Here is a 21,477-nt window from a genome sequence, read left to right on the forward strand (position 1 = left end):
TGGCTGATTCGTGTCAATGCTGGTGAAAGCCACTACAATACTGTAAAGTAATTAGCCTCCAATTAAAATAAATAGATTAATTTTTTAAAAAAGAAGAAAAAAAAAAAAACTACGTGGATTTTTAAAATCCAAAGAAAAACAAAAAGAATATTAAGGGCCATATGAAAGCATAACAGCTAATGTATACTGCACATATCTTGTATTCAAAGCACTTTTCAGATATTTACTTACCACCAGTCTCCTGTGAAACCTGTATGCAGGTCAAGAAGCAAGAGTTAGAACTGGACATGGAACAATGGACTGGTTCCAAATTGGGAAAGCAGTATGTCAAGGCTGTATTTAACTGCTTATTTAACTTATATGCAGAGTACGTCATGTGAAATGCTGGACTGAATGAAGCATGAGCTGAAATCAAGATTTCTGGGAGAAATATCAATAACCTCAGATATGTAGATAATACCACCCTTTCGGCAGAAAGTAAAAGAGAACGCCTCTTGATGAAAGTGAGAGAGAAGAGTGAAAAAGCTGGCCTAAAACTCAACATTCAAAAAATGAAGATCATGGCATCTGGTCCCATCATTTCATGGCAAATAGATGGGGAAATAATGGAAACAGTGAGAGACTATTTTCTTGGGCTCCAAAATCACTGCAGATGGTGACTACAGCCATGAAATTAAAAGACGCTTGTTCCTTGGAAGGAAAGTTATGACAAACCTAGACAGCATATTCAAAAGCAGAGATATTACTTTGTCGACAAAGGTGCATCTAGGCAAAACTGTGGTTTTTCCAGTGGGCATGTATGGATGTGAGAGATGGACCACAAAGAAGGCTGAGCACTGAAGAACTGATGCTTTTGAACTGTGATGTTGGAGAATATTCTTGAGAGTCCCTTGGACTGCAAGGAGATCCAACCAGTCAATCCTAAAGGAAATCAATCCTGAATATTCACTGGAAGGACTGATGCTGAAGCTGAAGCTCCAATACTTTGGCCACCTGATTCGAAGAGCCAACTCTTCAGAAAAGACCCTGATGTTGAGAAAGATTGAAAGCAGAGGAGAAGGGGACAACAGAGTATGAGGTAGTTGGGTGGCATCATCGACTCAATGGACAAGAGTCTGAGCAAGCTCTGGAGATGGTGAAGGACAGGGAAGCCTGGTGTGCTGCAGTCCATGGGGTCACAGATTTGGACACGACTGTGTGACTGAACAATGACAACACATTGTCATTGACACATAGGCATGTGTACACACACGCATATGAAAGAAGAGCTACAGTTTGGGTAGAATGTATAGCAGGATAAAGATATGATTTATTTGAAGTTTTTAGTAGGATGCTATCTGTAGGCATGAGAAGAGTCTACTTTTGAATTTCCCTGCCTCTTTTTTGTTGCAAGAAGATTAATTCTAGCACACAGGACTGTCTCCAAGACCGCATCTTCCCCAGAACCTAGGATCAGTGTGTGTTAGAGGACACCAAGGCTGGCATGCTTGGTGGGGTCACAAACTCCATGGGGTCACAAAGAGTTGGACACAACTGAGCAACTGAAAAACAACAACAATCCCCACAATCCAATGAGGAAAGTGTTATTATCATATGACTCATTTTCAGACAGGATACTAAGGCTTACAGATCATGAGTGACTTGCCCAAGGTTATTCATTTCAGTTCAGGTCAGTTCAGTCGCTCAGTCGTGTCTGATTCTTTGTGACCCCATGAATTGCAGCATGCCAGGCCTCCCTGTCCATCACCAACTCCTGGAGTTCACCCAAACCCACGTCCATCGAGTCGGTGATGCCATCCAGCCATCTCATCCTCTGTCGTCCCCTTCTCCTCCTGTCCCCAATCCCTCCCAGCATCTGAGTCTTTTCCAATGAGTCAACTCTTCGCATGAGGTGGCCAAAGGACTGGAGTTTCAGCTTTAGCATCATTCCTTCCAAAGAAATGCCAGGGCTGATCTCCTTCAGAATGGACTGGTTGGATCTCCTTGCAGTCCAGGGGACTCTCAAGAGTCTTCTCCAACACCACAGTACAAAAGCATCAATTCTTCGCTGCTCAGCTTTCTTCACAGTCCAACTCTCACATCCATACATGACCACTGGAAAAACCATAGCTTTGACTAGATGGACCTTTGTTGGCAAAGTAATGTCTCTGCTTTTCAATATGCTATCTGGGTTTGACACAGCTTTTCTTCCAAGGAACAAGCTTCTTTTAATTTCATGGCTGCAGTCACCATCTGCAGTGATTTTGGAGCCCCAAAAAATAAAGTCTGACACTGTTTCCACTGTTTCCCCATCTATTTCCCATGAAGTGATGGGACTGGATGCCATGATCTTCGTTTTCTGAATGTTGAGCTTTAAGCCAACTTTTTCACTCTCTTCTTTCACTTTTATCAAGAGGCTTTTTAGTTCCTCTTCACCCTCTGCCATAAGGGTGGTGTCATCTGCATATCTGAGGTTACTGATATTTCTCCCGGCAATCTTGATTCCAGCTTGTGTTTCTTCCAGCCCAGCGTTTCTCATGATGTACTCTGCATATAAGTTAAATAAGCAGAGTGACAATATACATCCTTGACGTACTCCTTTTCATATTTGGAACCAGTCTGTTGTTCCATGTCCATTTCTAACTGTTGCTTCCTGACCTGCATACAGATTTCTCAAGAGGCAGGTCAGATGGTCTGGTATTCCCATCTCTTTCAGAATTTCCCACAATTTATTGTGATCCACACAGTCAAGGGCTTTGGCATAGTCAATAAAGCAGAAATAGATGTTTTTCTGGAACTCTCTTGCTTTTTCCATGATCCAGTGGATGTTGGCAATTTGATCTCTGGTTCCTCTGCCTTTTCTAAAACCAGCTTGAACATCTGAAAGTTCATGGTTCACGTATTGCTGAAGCCTGGCTTGGAGAATTTTGAGCATTACTTTACTAGCATGTGAGATGAGTGCAATTGTGTGGTAGTTTGAGCATTCTTTGGCATTGCCTTTCTTTGGGATTGGAATGAATACTGACCTTTTCCAGTCCTGTGACCACTGCTGAGTTTTCCAAATTTGCTGGCATATTGAGTGCAGCACTTTCACAGCATCATCTTTCAGGATTTGAAATAGCTCAAGTGGAATTCCATCACCTCCACTAGCTTTGATCATAGTGATGCTTTCTAAGGCCCACTTGACTTCACATTCCAGGTTGTCTGGCTCTAGGTCAGTGATCACACCATCGTGATTATCTGGGACATGAAGATCTTTTTTGTACAGGTCTTCTGTGTATTCTTGCCACCTCTTATTGATATCTTTTGCTTCTGTTAGGTCCATACCTTTTCTGTCCTTTATCGAGCCATCTTTGCATGAAATGTTCCCTTGGTATCTCTAATTTTCTTGAAGAGATCCCTAGTCTTTCCCATTCTGTTGTTTTCCTCTATTTCTTTGCATTGATCCCTGAGGAAGGCTTTCTTATCTCTTCTTGCTATTCTTTGGAACTCTGCATTCAGATGCTTATATCTTTCCATTTCCTGTTATCCGTTTAGGAAACAGTAAAAACAGGATTGTAACCCGCACAGCACGGCTCCACTGCTTAGAGTTTCAGCCACTCTGCTATACTGACACGGAAGATACTTAGAAGGCAAACTGAGAACATTTGTCTGATTAAAAGTCCATTCGCCTCTCTAAGGGGTTCTTGCAGGCAGAAGTTTTTCTCCAAGCACAGTTCTGGGTCTGTGCCCACACATAGATGGAGGAGGGGCTGTGGTTTCAACTCTGCCTCATACTTTTATGCATGATTTTAGCTTAGAGAATTACCCAACACAGTCATTTAAAAGGTCCTAATAAAGCACCCCCATAATGTCTACAGAACGGCAGATTGTTGAAGGGCTGTGCTGAACAAACACACTCCCATTAACTTACATGATGTACCAGCGATTGTAAGGAGAGCAAGGCGGAGGAAAAACTCTGTGGGTCTCAAAAGCACTGCACCACCCACATGAAGTACTATGAAAATACAGACTTATCCGTCTTCCATATGTCTGTGTTTGGAAGCAGTTGATTCTTCTAAGACAAATTCGATCATGGTGGGACAACCAGAGAGAAGAAAAAATGAGTGCATGATTAATGTAATATTTAACTGGCATGACAAAAAGAATCCTCACGGAGCACAAAGAGAAAGCGCATGAAAAGCCTCCTTGGGTCGATTTTTCCTCTGTAAAGCATTTTGTGTGATGTTCGGTAAATGTTACTGCTTCTCAGCGGGGGAGGCTTCTCTGAAATCAGAAGACATGATGTCACATGTCACTGGGGGGTCTTATTGATGTGCTCGGAAAGAGGCTGGATGAACTCACAGCAATTTTTCCTGTCTCTCAAGCGCCTTTGAGTGGGGGTCATACCAGGAGCACCAGCGTCACTAACAGTCTTTCATTGCATTGTACAGTTTTCAAAACATGTGTTGCTCTTCTCGGGTTTCTTCCCAGTTCTACAGAGACACAGCAGGGACCCAGAGAAATGCCCACGGTGTATCTGCTCAGGAGAGTCATGGAGACAGTCACAGAGCAATCTGAACCTCCCAACCTCAGGAAACAGCACCACTGCCTGGCCACCAAGCGCCTGGGGACCTGCTCTTGATCTACTTTCTCTTGATGACCATGTGAAGGCGGAAGAGCCGGAGCAAAGGGAGCAGGGAGGCAATGCAGGCTGCATCGGGGCAATAGTGAGGGGCAAGTCAAGCGTCTGGAGTGTGGGCACCCCCTTTCCTCAACTTTCTGTCACAGTGATGATTCTACAGACATATCTCCTTTTACTGCACCTCAACTTGTTGCATTTACAGGTATTATTTTATACAAATTGAAAGTTTGTGGCAGCCCTACATTGTCAGGAGGCAGCATTTTTTAGCAATAAAGTATTTTTAATTTAAAGCATGTACTGTTTTAGACATAATGCTATTGTATACTTAATAGACAATAGTAGAGTGTAAACTTAACTTTTATATGCATTAGGAAACCAAAAATTTCTGTGACTCACTTTACTGCAAGGTTCATTTTATTGAGATGGTTTGGGACCCAACACCCAGTACCTCCAAAGTCTGGATGTACTGTGTCCTGGTGTCAGGCTATGATGTGGACTGATTTCAGCTCAAGAAGCACTGTCTCCAAATCTATAGGAAATCCACACATGCTTAGATATTCTACCTCTGGGACTCTTTCATTTGCTTCCAAAATTTCAAACCTAGACAGTGTATTAAAAAGCAGAGACATCATTTTGCTGACAAAGGTCCGTATAGTCAAAGCTATGGTTTTTCCAGTAGTCATGAACAGATATGATAGTCGGAACATAAAGAAGGCTGTCACTGAAGAATTGATGCTTTCAAATTGTGGTGCAATAGAAGACTCTTGAGAGGGCCTTTAACTCAAGGAAATCAAACCAGTCAATTCTAAAGGAAATCTACACTGAATGTTCATTGGAAGGACTGACGCTGAAGCTGAAGCTCCAATACTTTGGCCACCTGATATAAAGAGCCAACTAATTGGAAAAGACCCTGATGCTGGGAAGGACTGAGGACAGGAGGAAAAGGGGACGACAGAGGATGAAATGGTTGGATAGCATCACTAACTCAGTGGACATGAGTTGGAGCAAACTCCAGTAGTCAGTGAAGGACAGGGAAGCCTGGCATGCTGCAGTCCATGGGGTAGCAAAGAGTTGGACATGATTTAGCAACTGAACAGCAACAACAAAAAAATTCCAACTGAGAGAAATGGGCCCTATATATTGCTTATGACTGTGAGAGAACCAGTGGGGTTTTCACTTTTGAAACTATGTATATTGAATCCAGACTGTCTTAAATCCTGTTGATGAAGTGGTTTTAGAGGAGCTAGCTGGCAAGGATTGCTAACAAGCAAAGTATGAAGTCAGCAACCATGGAGACAAAAAAGAGAGAACACTTTGTGAGCAAGTCTTATGGGATAAGTTAAGAAATAGCATGCATCAAAGTCAAATATCTTCCCATTTTATGCTCTTAAAGCTCACTATACTTCTAAGGAGGTACTGGACAGAATTAGATTCTAGATGTTTGGTAAAATTACTCAAGTTTCAAACATTAAATGTGCATGAGGGCTACTATAATATTTATAAATCCAGTTATGTTCTAAATGAAATTATCACCTTACCGTTGTAGTAGGGCACTTACTCCCAAGTTCAATCAAGATCAGGTCACAAGAGGAACAAATAGCAGCTCTTTTGGCTTGATCAGGCTGTTGTCAAATTTTTTATCTTAATATGACAAGTTTCATGATGGTGAAAAATTTGCAATGTACTTTCTGATGGCTGAGAAGTTACAGACAGAGAGTGGGGAGAGAGAGCTAATCTCAAGAGGTGAAGGAAGACATAGTTCTGGGGTTTCTTTACTGCCATGTATGCATTTCCTAATCAAAGACTAAAAATCAGCTTCCAGAAAGAGCATGGTAGGATGCACATAGAGCCATATGGATGGCTGCAGGTACCTCCACCCCCACCTACCCTGCTCACAGTTGTTCCAGGAGACCTCCTCCTCCTTCCGATCTCGGATCAGCTCCTGGACTCCCTGACCCCCTGGTCTGGTGACATCTGTCTAGCCACTCCTTGTTCTCAGGCACCACAGTTCTCTGTCATGGTCCTCATGACCATGGCTAAAAATCCCTAACGTGTAAACAGTTGTTAATGTCTCCCTCCTCACTAGAGTAGAAGCTCTCTGTGGGCAGAACAAAGACATCTGTTCATCACTGAATCCCCAGGTTCTGGGCAATGCCTTGCTCATAGTCAGCTGTCAATAAAAATGAATGTGGGTGACTGACCACGGACTCATATCTAGAATATAGAAAGAGCTCTCAAACTGATCAGGTAAACAGAAAGAAAGAAAACAATCCATTTAGAAAATGGACAAAAGAGATGAACACACTTCCTCAAAGAGGATATCTGCATGGCAACTAAGCACGAGAGGATGTTCATCATTTGTCATTAGGAAAATACAAAGGAAAACCATGATGAGTATTGCTAAATACCTATTAGAACATCTATCAAAAACAAAAAGGTGACAATACCAAATGCTGTTGAGAAGGCAAAGAAATCTGATCACTTGCACATTGATATTGGACATATAAAATGACACAGCCACTCTGGAAAATGCTTTGGTAGTTTCTTAAACAACCAGACATATATTTGCCACAGAATCCAGCAACTGCATTTCTGAACATTCACAAATACACACACACACACACACACAAGTATATGTAAAACTGCCGCTGCTGCTGCTAAGTTGCTTCAGTCGTGTCCGACTCTGTGCGACCCCAAAGATGGCACCCCACCAGGCTTCCCCATCCCTGGGATTCTCCAGGCAAGAACACTGGAGTGGGTTGCCATTTCCTTCTCCAATACATGAAAGTGCAAAGTGAAAGTGAAGTCGCTCAGTTGTGTCCGACTCTTAGTGACCCCATGGACTGCAGCCCACCAGGCTTCTCCGTCCATGGGATTTCCCAGGCAAGAGTACTGGAGTGGGGTGCCATTGCCTTCTCCGTGTGTAAAACTGCTGAGATCTAATTAAGGTCTCTGGATGGTACCAATGTCCATGTCCTGGTTGTGATACCGTACCACAGTTATGCATGATGTTCCCGACACGGTATACTGAACAAAGGGTATACGGGATCTTTTTCTGCATCTTCCTATCCATCTTTAATTATTTCAAAATAAAAAGGTCAAGACAGGGCTTCCTTCCCTGGCAGATCAGTGGTAAAGAATCTGCTTGCCAATGCTGGAGACATGGGTTTGATTCCTGATCCGGGATGATCCCACATGCTGCAGAGCACCTAAGCCCATGAACCACAAGTATTCAGCCTGTGCTCTAGAGCCTGGGAGCCACAACTACCAGCCCACAAGCTACAACTACTGAAGCCTGCACACCATAGAGCTTGTGCTCTGCAACAAGAGAAGTCACCTCAGTGAGAATCCCATGCATCACAACTAGAGAAAGACCATGTGCAGCAGCAAAGACCCAGCATAGCCATACATAAGTAAATAAGTATATATTTACACACACACATAAAGACAGCCAGACTCTCAGTAAAGAGTCTGCCTGCAATGCAGGAGACCCAGGTTTGATCCCTGAGTCGGGAAGATCCCCTGAAGAAGGAAATGGCAAGCCATTCCAGTTTTCCTGCCTGGAGAATCCCATGGACAGGGGAGACTGGCAGGCTACAGTCCACAGGGTCGCAAGAGTCAGACAGGACTTAGGGACTAAACCACCACCAAAGAGAGTCAAGCAGAATGAATGTAGGGAGGAAAACTGTGAGCTCAGAGGGTAAACAGCATCCCTGGCAAGCAACTGGGGCTTGCAGGTGAGGGTGCACAAAACGAGGCTGTGGAGGACGTGGGTCAAGCAGGAAACTGGCAGGTCCGTGGGTGGGGGTAAGGACATAGGCCTTATCATCAGATTAAATGTGCTCCCAAGGATGTGCTGAGTTTGGGTTCAACCAGCAGGAAGCACCAGTATCTCTGGGTAGAGATGATCAGAACCAAGTGCTCAGGTAAGTAAGATGACCTCACATCCCAGTGCATCTCAATGTACATCAAGGGAATATCAGTTAACACCTGTAATGACTTTTTAGCAAGATTTTTCACATTTATAAGGACTCGGGAGGCACAGTAAATTATTCAGACACCCCCAGAGGTGACCCTATCATGGTTCTTTAGCCATAAACAAACTCAAACCAGGATGAGGATGGGGACATGATCAAGACGGCCTGGGCATCTTGGAGGGCCTGGCAGGGACCCTGGAGATGGTCAGGGACAGAGCAAGCAGGAGCCACATGGGACACATCAGTCTGGGTAAGAAGAAAACTCATTTAAACTAATCCTTTCTTGACCTAAATTTTTCTATTGCATTCACCCTGGATTTTTTGGCACTAAGTTTAATTCTTTAAAATGGGAGAAGGAAAAGGCAACCCAATCCAGTATTGCCTAGAGTATCCCAAGGGCAGAGGAGCCTGGTGGGCTACACTCCGTGGTGTTGCAAAGTCAGACATGATTGAGCAACTAACATTTAATTCTGTAAAATACTGTATCAAAATAGAATCCATCCTTATTATTTGCAGATTACAGATTTGTGAATTTGCCTACTTACTAAAATGTATATGTAACCTCCAGATCAATACCTGCAGGTTTTAGGGTCATCGGTGGGCACGCACATGCAGAGGGCAAAAGCTTGAATCATCCAAGGTTCACGTTTCCAGCTGTGGATGAAAAAGAGGACCCTCCACTTTCTTGTTTCTCAGGAGTTCTCTTAGTGATCCACTACTGGGTGCCACATTTTTCAAATTTTTGTGTTTTTTGATGGTGATTTTGCTGTTCAAAATGGCTCCCAGAATGATGCTGAAGAGGTGTCTGGTGTTTTGAACTGTAGTGTTGGAGAAGACTCTTGAGAGTCCCTTGGACTGCAAGGAGATCCAACCAGTCCATTCTGAAGGAGATCAGCCCTGGGATTTCTTTGGAAGGACTGATGCTGAAGATGAAGCTCCAATACTTTGGCCACCTGATGCGAAGAACTGACTTGTTGGAATAGATCCTGATGCTGGGAAAGATTGAAGGCAGGAGAAGGGGATGACAGAGGATTAGATGGGTGGATGGTATCACCAACTCGATGGACATGAGTTTGAGCAAGCTCCAGGAGTTGGTGATGGACAGGGAGGCCTGGCATGCTGCAGTCCATAGGGTCACAAAGAGTCAGACATGACTGAGCGACTGAACTGAACTGAATTGAAGTACAAAAGGCTGTGACGTGCCTTTTGGGGAAAAAAATGTGGTAGATAAGCTTTACTCAGGGTTGTTAGTTATGAGTTCAGTGTTAATGAATAAATGATATGCATTAAATAAGGTTATATATGCATTAAATAAGAGAAACCCACACAAAACCAGGTTATGCATTGATAAATTAAAATGTGACCAGAGGCTCTCAGGACCCTAATGTTATATTTACCCTGGGAACATAGTTCAGTATTCACGGACTCAGTATTCACAGCAACTTTATTGAATATAATTACTGTAACAAGAATTCAGTGTATTATTTCTTTTGATTACTGGTATACGAATCTTAGCCCTAGTGATGGAGACCCATAGCTTGATTTTCCAAGACCAAATTTCTCCGAAAGTGTTGGATATCAATATATGCTGTCCATGAAAACAGACCTCTTACACTGTTGTTGGGAATGTAAATTGGTGCAGCCACTGTGGAGAATGGTATGGAGGTTCCTTAAAAAACTAAAATTAGAACTACCATATCATCCAGTAATCCCACTCCTGGGTATATATCCAGAAAAGATGAAAACTCTAATTCAAAAAGATATGAGCACCCCAGTGTTCATAGCAGCGCTATGAAAACAGCCAAGACGTGGAAGCAAGCTAAGGATCCACTGACAGATGAATGGATAAAGATGTGGCATATATATACAATGGAACATTACTCAGCCACGAAAAGAAGGAGATGACGTATCTGCAGCAACATGGATGGACCTAGAGATCATCATACCAAGTGAAGTCAGTCAGCAAAGAGAGACAAATACCATATGATGTCACTTATGTGTGGAATCTAAAAAGATACAAATGAACATGTCTATGGAACAAACAGACTCACAAACACGGAGAACAGACTTGTAGTTGCCAAGAGCGGGTGTGTGAGGGAGGGATGGACTTGGGAGTTTAGGATTAGCAGATGTAAACTATTATACATAGGACAGACAAACAACAAGATCCTACTGTGTAGCAGAGGGAACTATATTCAATATCCTGTGATGAGTCATAATGGAAGAGAACATGTGTGTATAACTGAGTCACTCTGCTGTACAGCAGAAATGAACACAATACTATGAATCAACTATACTCCAATAAAATTTTTTAAAAAACTATGCTCTCCACCATTTCATCCTGCCAAGTAAGATATGCAAAATACCCAGGATCATCTATAATGACTACACATTAACAAAAGAAAAAAATTAATATAAAAAATATGAGAATGACAAAATTCTCAGAACAGCCTTTTTCCAAAGGCTACAGTAAGAAAATTTACATTATTTTAAGGGATATGTTTTTAAAATTTATGTTGTTTTAAACGATATGTTTTTAAATAAAATAAAATTTTATTTTAAAATATTACTTTGCATGTTAGCTGGAATCAAGATTTCTGGGAGAAATATAAATAACCTCAGATATGCAGATGACACCACCCTTATAGCAGAAAGTGAAGAGGAACTAAAAAGCCTCTTGATGAAAGTGAAAGAGGAGAGTGAAAAAGTTGGCTTAAAGCTCAACATTCAGAAAACGAAGATCATGGCATCCAGTCCCATCACTTCATGGGAAATAGATGGGGAAACAGTGGAAACAGTGTCAGACTTTATTTTTTTGGGCTCCAAAATTACTGCAGATGATGACTGCAGCCATGAAATTAAAAGACGCTTACTCCTTGGAAGGAAAGTTATGTCCAACCTAGATAGCATATTCAAAAGCAGAGACATTACTTGGCCAACAAAGGTCCATCTAGTCAAGGCTATGGTTTTTCCAGTGGTCATGTATGGATGTGAGAGTTGGACTGTGAAGAAGGCTGAGTGCCGAAGAATTGATGCTTTTGAACTGTGGTGTTGGAGAAGACTCCTGAGAGTCCCTTGGACTGCAAGGAGATCCAACCGGTCCATCCTAAAGGAGATCAGCCCTGAGTGTTCTTTGGAAGGAATGATGCTAAAGCTGAAACTCCAGTACTTTGGCCACCTCGTGCGAAGAGTTGACTCATTGGAAAAGACTCTGATGCTGGGAGGGATTGGGGGCAGGAGGAGAAGGGGATGACAGAGGATGAGATGGCTGGATGGCATCACTGACTCGATGGACATGAGTTTGGGTGAACTCCGGGAGTTGGTGATGGACAGGGAGGCCTGGCGTGCTGCGATTCATGGGGTTGCAAAGAGTCGGACACGACTGAGCAACTGAACTGAACTTTGCATGTTACATTTTCTTGACTTTTGTCAATTTCAATATTTAGATGAGGTAATAAACATTCTTTTTTAAAACTGAGGTAAAGTTAATGTACAATATTACTTAAGTTTCAGGTTTTACAACATAGCGATTCACAATTTTTAAGGGTTATACTCCATTTATAGTTATTTTAAAATACTGGCTACATTCCCTGTGTGGTACTATACATCTTTATAACTTATTTAGTTTACACATAGTCGCCTCTCCCTCTTAGTCTTCTATCCCTATACTGCCCCCCCATCTCCTTACTGGTAACCACTAGTTTGTTCTCTATATCTGCTAGTCTGTTTCTTTACTGTCATATTCACTAATTTGTTTTGTTTTGTTTTGTTTTAGATTCCACATGTAAGTGATTACATAAAGTGCTTCTCTATTCTTAAATTTATCTCCAGCCAGACCTAAAAGAAGATAGGCCAGATTCCCCAGACTGACTGGGTTCAAATCTTATCTCTACCACTTTCTAACCACGTGAGTTTAGGAGACAGAAAAAAATAACTCATCTGTGCTTGACTTTCTTCACTTTTAAAATGGAGGGAATAACATAACCTACTAGATTTGTTGTGAGGATTAAATTTGCTAACGCATAAAAAGAGGCTAAGACAATGCTTGGCACAAACTAAGTGCCCAGTGAATGAATGCCAGTTCCTATCATGTGAAGATAATGAGAATTGTCATTAATACAGTTGATGACACAATTTTAAGGAAACTGAAATTTCCAACTGATTTCAGTATATTACCCCAAATCATAGGCATTATGAAAAAATTTGCTTTCACATAGGTCAGATGATGAAAATGTAATTTCGTTCCATTTGGAAATTCCAGGCTGAAATAAGCTGAGAATCTACTGCCTGCCCTTGATCTTCAGTCATGTCCTTGCCTCCTCCCAGAAGGGTCAGAAAAAATCTGCAGGGGATGCAGGCTTAGGAGTCACAGGCCTTTGGGAGGTGGGAGGTGGGGCGGTAGGTAGCATGATGTGGAGGAAAGAGATCAAGACCAAGTCTCAGCAGGCCACTGATTCATTTATTCTACCTCTAAGCTCCCCTTCCGAGGTCCAGGCTGGGCATTCTTAAATATCTAGAACCCAACACAGGGTCTGGTAGGTGTTGCGTACAAAATAAATACTGGCTGGGACTTCCCCGGGGGGTCCAGTGGTTAAGACTTTGCCTTCCAATGCAGGGGGTGCAGGTTTAATCTCTGGTCAGGGAGCTAAAATCCCACATGCCTAGAAGCCAAAAAATTAAAACACGAAACAGAAGCAATATTGTAACAAATCCAATAAAGACTTTAAAAATGGTCCACATTAAAAAAAATCTAAAAAACAAACAAAATACGGTGTTATATAGAGAACAGAAAAGGGAGGAGGGAGATAGAGGTTAATAAAGCACATGAAAAGATGTTCAACATCATTCATTATTAGAGAAATGCAAATTAAAACCACAATGAGGTATCATCTTACACTGGTCAGAAAGGCGGCCATCAAAAAGTCTACAAACAATAAATGCTGGAGACGGTGTGGAGAAAGGGGAACCCTGTTAACCACTGTTGGTGGGAATGCAAACTAGTACAGCCACTATGGAGAACAGTGGCTTAAAAATCTGGAAATAGAACTGCCGTACAACCCAGCAATCCCACTGCTGGGCATATTCACCAAGGAAACCAAGAGTGAAAGAGACACATGTACCCCAGTGTTTATTGCAGCACCATTTACACTAGCCAGGACATGGAAGCAACCTAGATGTCCATTGGCAGACGGATGGAAAAGGAAGTTGTGGTACATATACACAAAGGAACATTACTCAGCTACAAAAAAGGATGCATTTGAGTCAGTTCTAATGAGGTGGATGAAACTGGAGCATATTATACAAAGTGAAGTAAATCAGAAAGAAAAATACCAATACAGTATATTAATGCATATATATAGACTTTAGGAGGACTTCCCTGGTGGCTCAGACGGTAAAGCGTCTGTGTACAATGTGGGAGACTGAGTTTGATCCCTGTGTTGGGAAGATCCCCTAGAGAAGGAAAAGTAAATCCACTCCAGTACTATTGCCTGGAAGATCCCACGGACAGAGCAGCCTGGTAGGCTACAGTCCATGGGGTCGCAAAGAGTCAGACACGACTGGGAGACTTCACTTTCCTTTCCTATGGACTTTAGGAAGACAGTAACGATTCTATACGCAAGGCAGCAAAAGAGACACAGATGTAAAGAACAGACTTTTGGACTATGTGGGAGAAGGTGAGGGTGGGACGATTTGAGAGAATAGCATTGAAACATGTATATTACCATATGTGAAAGAGACGACCAGTGTAAATTTGATGCATGAAGCAGGGAACTCAGAGCTGGTGCTCTGGGACAACCCAGAGGGATGGGGTGGGGAGGGGTGTGGGAAGGGGGTTTCAGGATGGGGGACACATGTGCACCCTGGGTAATTCATGTCAATGAATGGCAAAACCCACCACAATATTGTAAAGTGATTATCCTCCAATTAAAATAAATAAATTAATTTAAAAAGAAACAAAGAAACACTGGCTGAATCGAAGCTCTGTAATGCCTCCTACATTCCCTCAATTGGCAAAGTCCTACCCATCCTTAAGGTCAAATCATATGTTCTTATGGGGCTGCTGTGAGGTTTAAATGAAAGGTACATGAAAGCACAGAGCAGAAACTCACACACACAGCCCTCCCCGTCCCCACCAGCAAGCCCAGTTCCACAGCAGAAGGTACAGCTGGTGGGAACCAGGTGAGGAGGTGACAATTCCACTTGCTCGGTGAGCCCATCTCAGCCTCACCGGGTCTGCTGAAGTTGATGGTGACCACACAGACTGCTGCTACTAGATTTCTCACCTGTCAGACTATAAACAAGACCCGGTCCATGAGACTCCTTCAATCTTCACATTATCGTTCCACATCGGATGGCACTGCCCATGCAGAACCCATGGCGACCCACCCGCAGAAGCAGGTGGTTAGACGCATCATCACCCCCACAAACAAAGCCTGACAGTCAGCATCTCAGTGCATCCAGCCAAGCAGCTCCTCTCTGCGGTTACCTCACCCCAGCTCGCCAATGACCAGACAGCATATCTAGGCGCAGAGCACAAACTATTTAACATCTGTGCATATGGGTCAGGTCTCTGCAAGATGAATGAGCCTACCAAGGTCATTTGTCAAAGTGAGGGAGCACAGACAGGATGCCAGACAGCAGGACATAGTGACCTTTCCCTTCCTATCACCCTGATAGGCTTGGGTTCTGTGTGGCCTGAATAATTCACCATATGCTTGCTAACATTGTTCCTCTGGGCTTTTTGACTCCAATCACTTTTCTAATCATTGGGGAGTTAAAAATCTTAACCTCCATCAGGCAGCAAGACTTGATGTCCATGTGGGATTGCTTCCGCCACTTTACAGATGAGAACACTGAGGCTTGGAGGTCAGATCTTCCTGGGGATCAGGGTGTAGCAGGTAAGTCAGGATTCAAATCCAAGTCCTCAAGACCACGTTCTGTGATCTTGACCCTGAATCATGGGGCTCACTTTATTTCTTACTAACCACACCACTCAGATCGGCTCTCTTCCCTCTTCCTCCTGCATGAAATCAACAGAGGTGATGTCCCATAAACATCACAGACACCACACTGACTCATGGACAGATCAAGGAGGCAAGACCTCGAGAGCTGAGCAGTGACAGGGAGAATTCACGAACCCCGGCTCAGGCACCCTGAGTCCTCACGGGGCCCCTGATCTCTGGGCAACTGCAGTCCCCACATCACTGAGATTTTGTCCAGGAAGCCTAACTATTTACAGTCATTTTGTGTCTCACTGTCTTGCACTAAAGGATGGCTTTAGATAACAACCAGGTCCTTCTGAAGACTATTCTATTCACAATCTATATAGAGCCCGGCCACTCATCCCATCACCCCCTTACATTTTTTTTTTTTAAGCAAGGCTTCTTTGCAAAATAGGAAGCCTGCCATTTCTGCACTGATGAAGGAAGCAGTGGTTCTAAATACCAAAGCCACCTCCGATCTCTATGGGAGGGCATCAGGTGGATTGATAGTGGCCAAGAAGGACTGAGGTGTGCTGGGCACCTCCATCCAGCCACCATGTGCCCAGTTCCTCTGCTCAGTCCTGACCCCCTTCCTTCCCCACCTCTCTCTTTCCTCAGAGGTTTATCTTATTGGGTGGTCAACACCGGCTAGCCTCTAGCCTCTGTGATCAGCCTCCCTGGAGGCTGAGACATCTCAGACATGTGCAGGAACGCTGAGGAGACATATGGACATCTCGTGGGACTGCTGACTTACAGCCAAGAAGGGGACCTGAGGGTCACTCGTCTCTGAACCTGCATAAGGCACGTGGACTGCCACTTCCTGCTAACTCAAGTCATCAGCATCCCTTCTCATTTACACTGGGAAATGGACCCTGCCCAAACATCCTGGCTTGACCATCGCAGATTTTGCCTAGTGTGATAAGACCTGTACCTGCATCCAGAGCTTAGAGAAGTGCCTGCAAAAGAGTGGGCACTCAGTGATCGAGGAACTGAACTGCTACCGTGAACATAAAGCCCGGACAGGCTTGATGCCAATACTTCGGCAAGCAATTGGCCAAAAATGCTTCATGAATGATGATGATATCAGCAGTAAGTTATTAGCACAGAGCAATAGTGCCTGAAATAAACAATAGCGAGTAGCCTTCACTAAGCATTATGAATGCAGGCAGGTCATTATTGCAGCAGAAAAAGAAATCTACCAGAAGGGACCCTATTGTGTAGTGTATCTCCCTCCTCCTCCCATCAGGTGACAACAGACCCAGGTGCCCTGGTGTGTCAAGAGGTGAGAGAGCCAAAGAAACCTGCACTTCTTCCATTTGAGAGCTGTGGTTACAAAAGTCTATCTTCACTGTGAATTTTCTCCTCTCAAGCCAAAGCTTCAAGTTTCTAATTCCATAGGCATATATGGAGGTGGATGACCTGCTCAACCCTCTAATAAAATTTACTTGCAAGAAACAGCTATTGTGGGAAGAGAAAGGAATTCTTATAAATATGTAAGGCTGCAAAACACAAGCCCAGAGTGACACCTGGCCCCCAGATGCCAGGTAGAAGCCCAGCTCTCAGACTCACAGGGAACAGGCGGGTGGGACACAGCTGAGCTAATCACAGGGCATGCACAGGATCCTGTCTGCCAGGCCAGAATTGAAGGTTATCACCTTTGCCTTTAATAAGGATGCTTCGAGAAAGGTTGCAGGGAGCTGGCTCCTGTATTTGCTATAAACACACTGTCAGATCAATTGTCAAAATGTTACCAGGATCACATCTGGGTGATAACTTGTTTTTTAAATTTGATGCCAACCATACCATCAAATGGGCTTCCCACATGGAGCTAGTGGTAAAGAACCCACCTGCCAATGCAGGAGACATAAGAGACGTGGGTTCAATCCCTGGGTTGGGAAGATCCCCTGGAGGAGGGTATGGCAACCCACTCCAGTATTCTTGCCTGGAGAATCCCATGGACAGAGGAGCCTGGTGGGTTACAGTTCATGGGGTCACAAAGAGTCGGACACAACTGAAGCAACTTAGCATGCATGCATATAACACGAAATAAGGCACAACATTGCACATTATGTTTTTTAAAAATAATTTTCAATGACCTGGGGGTAAAAATAAACTCACAATAGGATATAGATTGAGAAAACGAGAGGTGCAAGTTATAGTCTGGAGCTTAAAAAACTGTCAGAGCACAGCAGAACACTGGTAATTGCTTCGTGTCTGATACATATCACTACTTGGCTTTCTATTTCTGCCTTAAGCCTGAAATTTTCCATAGTAAAAAATTTAAAAGAAAAAGATGCAAAGTTTTCAATGCAATAAAATGCCAACCATTTTTAATACTGGGTTGTAGGATTAGTGATGATTTCTACTTTTTTTTTCGTTTATATGCAATTTCAAATTTTTCTACAAGACATATTTTATAAGAAGCCAAGCTACTTTAAAAATATGTGCCATAACAATAGATTTTGAAGGATTATTGGGTTTTTTCTTCCTCTCCCTTCCCCTTCTGTTTTTCAAATTTTTTATTGAAAGATAATTTCTTTACAGAATTTTGTTGTTTTCTGTCAAACCTCAACATGAATCAGCCATAGGCATATACATATATCCCCTCCCTTTTGAATCTCCCTCCCATCTCCCTCCCCATCCCACCCCTCTAGGTTGATACAGAGCCCCTGTTTGAGTTTCCTGAGCCATACAGCAAATTCCCGTTGGCTATCTATTTTACATATGGTAATGTAAGCTTCCATGTTACTCTCTGCATACATCTCACCCTCTTCTCCCCTGTCCCCGTGTCCATAAGTCTATTCTCTATGTCTGTTTCTCCATTGCTGCCCTGTAAGTAAGTTCTTCTGTACCATTCTTCTAGATTCCTCATTTATGTGTTAGAACACAATATTTATCTTTCTTTTTCTGACTCACTTCACCCTGTATAATAGGTTCTAGGTTCATCCACCTCATCAGAACTGACTCAAATGCATTCCTTTTTATAGATGAGTAATATTCCATCATATAGATGGACCACAACTTTTATATCCATTCACCTGTCAATGGACATCCAGGTTGCTTCCATGTTCCAGATACCGTAAATAGTGCTGCAGTGAACAATGGGATAAGTGTGTCTTTTTCAATTTTGCTTTCCTCAGAGTATATGCTGAGGAGTAGGATTGCTGGGTCATATGGTGGCTTTATTCCTAGTTTTTTAAGGAATCTCTAAACTGTCTTCCATAGTGGCTATATCAATTTTCATTCCCACCAACAGTGCAAGAGCTTTCCCTTTTCTCCACACCCTCTCCAGCATTTATTGTTTGTAGACTTTTTGATGATGGCCATGCTGACCAGGGTAAGGTGGTATCACACTGTAGTTTTGATTTGCATTTCTCTAATAGTGAGTGATGTTGAGCATCTTTTCATGTATTTGTTAGTCATCTGTATGTCTTCTTTGGAAAAATGTCTGTTTAGGTCTTTTTCCCACTTTTTGACTGGGTTGTTTGTTTTTCTGGCATTGAGTTGTGTGAGCTGCTTGTATATTTGGAAATTAATCCTTTGTCAGTCGTTTCAGTTGCTATTATTTTCTCCCATTCCGAGGGCTGTCTTTTCACCTTGCTTAGAGTTTCCTTTGTGGTGTAAAAGCTTTTAAGTTTAATCAGGTCCCACTTGTTTACTTCTGTTTTTATTTCCATTACTCTAGGAGGTGGGTCATAGAGGATCTTGCTTTAATTTATGTCATCAAGTGTTCTGCTTATGATTTCCTCTAAGAGTTTTATAGTTTCTGGTCTTACATTATTTTGAGTTTATCTTTGTGTATGGTGTTAGGAAGTGTTCTAATTTCATTCTTTTACATGTAGCTGTCCAATTTTCCCAGCCCCATTTATTGAAGAGGCTGTCTTTGCCCCATTGTATATTCTTGCCTCCTTTGTAAAAAATAAGGAACCCATAGGTGCATGGGTGTATTTCTGGGCTTTCTATCTGGTTCCATTGGTCCATATTTCTGTTTTTGTGCCATACTGTCTTGATGATTGTCATGATGACTGTAGCTTTGTGGTATAATCTGAAGTCAGGAAGGTTGATTCCTCCAGCTCCATTCTTCTTTCTCAAGATGCTTTGGCTATTCTGGGTCTTTTGTGTTTCCATATGAATTGTGAAATTTTTTGTTCTGGTTCTGTGAAAAATGCCATTGGTAATTTGATAGGGATTGCATTGAATCTGTAGATTGCATTTGGTAGTATAGTCATTTTCACAATATTGATTCTTCCTACCCAGGAACATGGAATATCTCTCCATCTGTTTATGTCATCTTTGATTTCTTTCATGAGTGTCTTATAATTTTCTGTGTACAGTTCATCTCCTTAGATAAGTTTATTCCTAGATATTTAATTCTTTTTGTTGCAATGGTGAACAGGATTGAGTCCTTAATTTATCTTTCTGATTTTTCATTGTTAGTATGTAGAAATGCAAGTGATTTCTGTGTATTCGTTTTGTATCCTGCAACTTTGCTAAATTATGCTAAATTCACTGATTAGCTCTAGTAATTTTCTGATACTATCTTTCTATGTACAGTATCATATCATCTGTCAGCAGTGAGAGCTTTACTTCTTCTTTTCTGGTCTAGATTCCTTTTATTTCTTTTTCTTCTCTGATTGATGTAGCTATGACTTTCAGAACTATGTTGAATAATAGTGGTGAAAGTGGACACCCTTGTCTTGTTCCTAATCTTAGGGGGAATGCTTTCAATTTTTCACCACTGAGAATAATGTTTGCTGTAGGCTTATCATATATGGCCTTTACTATGTTGAGGGAGGTTCTTTCTATGTCCATTTTTTGAAGAGTTTTAATTATAAGTGGGTGCTGAATTTTGTCAAAGGCTTTTCTGCACCTATTGAAATGACCATATGGTTTTTCTCTTTCAAATTGTTAATATGGTGTATCGTGTTGATTGAATTGCATATACTGAAGAATCCTTGCATCCCTGGAATAAACCCAACTTGATCATAGTGTATGAGCTTTTTGATGTGTTGCTGAATTCTGTTTGCTAAAATTCTGTTGAGGATTTTTGCATCTAACACAGATGATAACATCAGTGACATTGGCCTGTAGTTTCTTTGCGTGTGTTGTCTTTGTCTGGTTTTGGTATCCGGGTGATGGTGGCCTTGTAGAATGAGTTTGGAAGTGTTCCTTCCCGGCTGATATTCTTGAAAGAGTTTTAGAAGGATAGACATCAGCTCATCTCTAAATGTTTGACAGAATTCTCCTGTGAAGCCATCTGGCCCTAGGCTTTTGTATTTTGGGAGATTTTGGCCACAGCTTCAATTTCAGTGCTTGTAATTGGGTTGTTCATAATTCCTATTTCTTCCTGGTTCAGTCCTGGAAGATTGAACTTTTCTAAGAATCTGTCCATTTTTCCAGGTTATCCACTGTATTGCCATATAGATGTTCATAATAGCCTCTTATAATCCTTTGTACTTCTGAATTATCTGTTGTAGCCTCTCCTTTTTCATTTCTAATTTTGTTGATTTGATTCTTCTCTCTTTTGTTCTTGATGAGTCTGGCTAAGGTTTGTCAATTTTGTTTATCTTCTCAAAAAACAATCTTTTAGTTTTATTAATCTTTACTATTGTTTCTTTCATTTCTTTTTCATTTATTTCTGTTTGGATTTTTATAATTTCTTTCCTTCTACTAATTTTGGGGTTTTTTTTGTTCTTCTTTTTTCAGTTTTTTTAGGTATAAAGTTAGGTTGTCTATTCAATGTTTTTCTTGTTTCTTGTTTTCTTGTTTCTTGTTCTTCCCTCTTAGAACTGCTTTTGTTGCACCTGATAGGTTTTGAGTTGTTGTGTTTTCCTTGTCATTTGTTTCTAGAAATCTTTTGATTTCCCTTTTGATTTCATCAGTAACCTGTTGGTTATTTTGAAGCGTGTTGTTT

Source organism: Bos grunniens, chromosome 28 (assembly GCF_055505025.1).
Source record: "Bos grunniens cultivar Pamir isolate PY7600 chromosome 28, Bosgru_T2T1.0, whole genome shotgun sequence".
NCBI classification, from domain to species: domain Eukaryota; kingdom Metazoa; phylum Chordata; class Mammalia; order Artiodactyla; family Bovidae; genus Bos; species Bos grunniens.